Raw genomic sequence first — 5,108 nt, forward strand, 5'->3', positions numbered from 1 at the left:
ATAGTTTTAGGAGTTAGAATTTTAAGTTGCCTAATTCACCCCCCCCCCTCTTAGGCGTCACAGTCCCTTCAATTGGTATCAGAGCCGGTTGGCTCAATTTGGACCTCTGGCTTAACCGCCGTTGAGCCGACGCTATTTAGAGTGGTTGGGATGGATACCGCTAGGCCTCCGCACTTTGACGGCACTAACTTCCCATACTATAAAGCTAGAATGGCTTGCCACCTTGAGGCGGTTGATTTGGGTGTATGGAGAGTCACTCGTGACGGGATAAAACCCATCAAGAATCCCGAAAAACCCACAAAGAGTGATGAAAAAGAAATGCATTTCAATGCTAGAGCTAAAAATGCTTGTTTGAATCACTTAGTATGGATGTTTTTAACCAAGTATTCACTTTAAATATGGCACATGAAATTTGGTTAAAACTCCAAGAGCTCTATGACGGCACAAGCAATGTCCGTGAGCAAAAACATTGTCTAGCAAAGCAAAACTATGATTCCTTTACTATGAATGATGATGAGCTTATTCGTGATATGTATTCTCGTTTGAATCTAATTATCAATGAGCTCTATTCTATAGGATTATTAAAGCTAGATGATGCAGACATCGTGAGGAAGATCATCTCTGTGCTACCACAAATGAAATATGCAAGCATCATCACCATCCTTCACAACATGGAGGACTTGAGCAACATGACCCCGGGCATAGCCATTGGCAAGTTAGTGGCATTTGAATGTCACGTAAGATGGGTCAAGAAGAAGCTTCTTCATCAAGCAAAGGCAAAGCTCTCGCTTGTAGCGAGAAAAAGAAGATGAAGGGCAAGCAAGTTGAGACAAGCTCAAGCTCAAGTTCCTCAAGTAAAGATGAAGAAGAAGATGAGGATGATGATGATGATTCAAGTGATGATCAATCTTCCTCCTCCACCTCCGATCTTGATGAAGAATCAATCAAAGTGATCAACAAGGTGGAGAAGATGATCCAAAGGCTCAATGTCAAGGGTGTGCCCATCCAAATTCAAGATTTCATTTTCACAAATCAAAGAAATGAGCAAAGAAAGAGAGGATGCTATGGATGCGGCAAGTTGGGACACTTTGTGAAAGTTTGTCCAAACAAGCCCACACCCAAGACAAAGAAGAAGGCATGCAAGAACCAAGCCCTCACATCAATAAGATCATGGGATGATTCTTCAAGTGAAGAAGAACCCCATCACAAGAGGCGAGGCCGCAAGCACTCATCATCAAGCTCTTCTCATGTGTGCCTTATGGCACGAGGTAACGAAAGCTCTTCCTCTAGTGAGAGTGATAGTGATGATGATATGCCTTCTTATCATGAACTTGTGCAAGAAAATCTTAATTATGCTAAAGCTTGCACTAGTCAACAAAAGAAGCTCAAAAGTTTAAAAGAAAAGCTGGATAGTTCACAAAAAGCATACAAAATCTTGCTTGAACAATATGAGAACTTTGTTAATCTCAATGTTGAACTATCCACTAAAATTGAGAAACTTGAGACTAGTGTAACAACAAATGCATGCACAATCAATGATGAGCAACTCTTAAAGAAAAATGAAAAATTAAAAGAAAAGTTAGCTAGCTCACAAGAAGCTTATAATAGTTTGCTTGCTAAAATGGAAACCATGTGCAAACATTGTGATGAGCTAACTAATAAAGTTGCTAATCTTGAAGCCGTTAGCACAACCCCCACCAAAGCATCTAAAAAGAAAAGTTATATCTTTAACATGTCTAAAAAGGATGCATCTACTTCTTGTAATGATTTATGTTTAGACTCACCTTTGTGCAACCAAGTTTGTGTTGAGAAAGTTGTTGTAGATACATGCACACAAGAGGTTGCAAAGGAGAATGAGCAACTCAAGCAAGAAGTAGCTCGCCTCACCAAGGACTTGACTCAAGTGAAAGGCAAGATGAAGCAAACCCAACTTCATCAAGATAACACCATCAAGGAAGTGAAGAAACTTGATGAAGGACAAACCGTGGTTTGTTACGTGTGCCACAAGGAAGGTCACAAGTCCTATGAGTGCAAGGTGAAGAATGGGGGGGAGCAAAGAAGAAGGAGAAAAAGCAAACAAGCAAGCTCTCCAACACCTACACCAACAAGGTGGACAAGAAGGCCTCCACATCTTATCTCTTGAAGGAGAAGAAAACTCCACATCTTATCTCTTGAAGGTGAAGAAAAATGACAAGGTGGTGGCCATCAAGTTGAACAAGCAAGCCAACAATGGGGTCAAACACTTTTGGGTGCCAAAGGAAATCATTTCAAACATGAAGAGCACCAAGAAGGTTTGGATCCCAAAAGGAAAGTGAGAAGTCCGTCGGACTTCGGGGAATTTGGAGAATTGGCAAAGTTTGGGTGCATTTCATGGGGTGCATCATGATGGACAAAGTCATTGCCAAGTAGGTTAGTGAATACTATGGACCTAAATTCCCCTTCCCATGTTAGGTAACTAAATGACAATACTTTCAATTAGTATTCATTTTAATTGATATACTCTTAAAGCATCTAGTTATCTTTCATGCCTATGTTTGTATTTACATGCTTAAATCTTTTGTCATGCATTCAATAGGTATATCATACGGTAGGCTTGCTTGGTTTCATTATCAACCCTTGGAGCAAACCTATATGGTTTAAAATTGTTTAGGAGCACGGCACATAGCTTGTTTTATAATTATTTATCTAATATGTGCCAAAGTCCAAATTGTAGATAATCTCTCCCAAATATCACATTTCAAGTGGTATTTTGATACTTAAATCAATGTGCACAAATTTTACAAGTATTCAACACTTGTGTGCACAAATTTAGGGGGAGCTTAATCTACAAGTTGGATGCTTTGAGACTAACACCTTTTCAAGCTTATCTTATGTGTAGTAGTCTCATTGCAAGGAAAATAGAGTCCCCGGAGGAAAGCATTATACTTCAATTGGTAGAAATCAAATTGATTTTCACATGCAGTATTTCTAAACCAATATCACCATGTTGATCTCACTTTGATATTTATTTGCTTTCTCTATGCATTATATAGATTAACCCCTATTGTGCAATGAATTGCTAATTATGCATATACTTTGCTTTTTATCATATGTATGCATAAATTTAGGGGGAGCTTAGTCTATATAATGTGATAGTCAAGTTTTGTGACCTATTCCATGCTAATCAAATCCTGCATTTGGTTCACAAAGTTTGACCCTCCCTTGTGCTACTAATGTATTCCTTTTTGGGTGTTTGATGCCACAGGGGGAGAATTTGAAGGACCAAAGACAAGCATTTAGTTACAAGTAGTAATGGTCCGAGAAAGGGAGAAAAGTGAATTATGGATTAGTCTAAGTAATGGGAGAATTTTTTTTAGAAAGCTAGGCTTTGATCCATAATATCACATGGGGACATTTGTAAGGGCAAGCCAAGCTTTTAAGTAAAGTTTTAATTGGTATCTGTCAATTAGTATCATATAACCTTGCCCTTTGCATTGCATCCTAGCAAGTAGGTAGTTTTTAATCTCCAAATTCTTATCATTTGCTTGCATTGGTCGTGTTGTCATCAATCACCAAAAAGGGGGAGATTGTAAGGAAAATGGACCCTTGGCCCATTTACTTTGGATTTTGGTGTTTGATGACCAACACAACCAAATTGGACTAATGAATTTGTAAGTGTTTGTTTTGTAGTTCAATAGGGTGCAAGACATAACTTGGACGAAGGCAACATGATGATCTGATGATCAACACCTCAAGCAAGACCTTAGGAGCACAAGAGAAGACCTAAGAGATCAAGCAAAGTCCAAGCATGAAGATTGGAACCAAGCCGTATGCAAGATCGCGAAGAAATGAGCTCACTGTGGTGACCGGATGCTGGACCGGACGTTGGACAAGCAACCGGACGCTGCGACCGGACGCTTAGCAAGTGGCTCGGCAGACAGGCGACCGGATGCTGGCGGCAACCGATCGGACGCAGGACAGCAGCGTCTGATCGAGTATAGTAAGGTTCTAGAGCGGCAAATCTGCGACCGGACACGTCCGGTGGCAGGCGACCAGACGCTGGCTAGCGTCCGATCAGTATATTGCCGGCTCAACGGTCGGGACGACCGGACGCGTCCGGTCAGGACGATTCAGCGTCCCATCAGTAGCAGTTTCGCGGGAATGCGACCCCAACGGCTACTTTCTCAGTGGGGCTTATAAATACAACCCCCAACCGGCCATTTGAAGGGGGTGGAGCTGAGGAAACATACCAAGGGTGTTGATACACTATTTTAGTGATCTCCACTTGCATAGTACTTAGTGATTCATTAGGTGATTAGCGTAGGTGCTTTGAGAAGTGCTTAGGTTGATTAGACCACCGCTTATGCGCTTGCTCTAGGTTTAGGCCTAGTGTTTAGTGAGGTTTGCATACCTCTTATCACTCGGTGCTTGCGAGTACCATTGTTGTACATCGGAGGGGCTTGAAGTCTTGCGAGATCACACCAACCGCGTTTGTGGTGTGGCCGCCACCGTGTACCGGAGGGAACAAGGCCCGCGGCGTTTTGGCCGGAAGCTTGATAGTGAAGACGGCAGGGAGCATCCGGGAGAGGCTTGCCTGAAGGCACGTCGGAGACCCACTTGCACGTGGGGAAGGCCCGAGGCTATCCATGGAGTTACCCGACCGGGAGCTTGGCCATTGCGAGGGATTCCTTGTGAGGAGCTCCAACGAGGACTAGGGGGAAGCTTGCGCGCTTCTCGATACCTCGATAAAAATACCGAAGTCGTCGACGGGAGTTTGTATATCTCTACCTTACTCTTTAGCTTCCGCATTTACATTGATTGTATTACTCCTTTTGCGGTAGAGATAGCAACACACTAGTAAAACCATAGTTGCACATTTAGATAGTTTATCTATTGCATAGGTTTTGCTAGGTTTAGAAAAAGAGACCATAGTTTTAGGAGTTAGAATTTTAAGTTGCCTAATTCACCCCCCCTAGGCGTCACGGTACCTTCAAGCGGCATTCATAAAATCTTCGCCACTTCGCACACTCACTTTCCGTATACTAAGCGATTTCTTACGCAATGTAAGTTAGTGTACCTATAGAAAACCGATTAGATAAAACTAGTGCCGCTATCCTAGATAGACCATA

The sequence above is a fragment of the Miscanthus floridulus genome, chromosome 18 (assembly GCF_019320115.1).
Source record: "Miscanthus floridulus cultivar M001 chromosome 18, ASM1932011v1, whole genome shotgun sequence".
NCBI lineage: Eukaryota > Viridiplantae > Streptophyta > Magnoliopsida > Poales > Poaceae > Miscanthus > Miscanthus floridulus.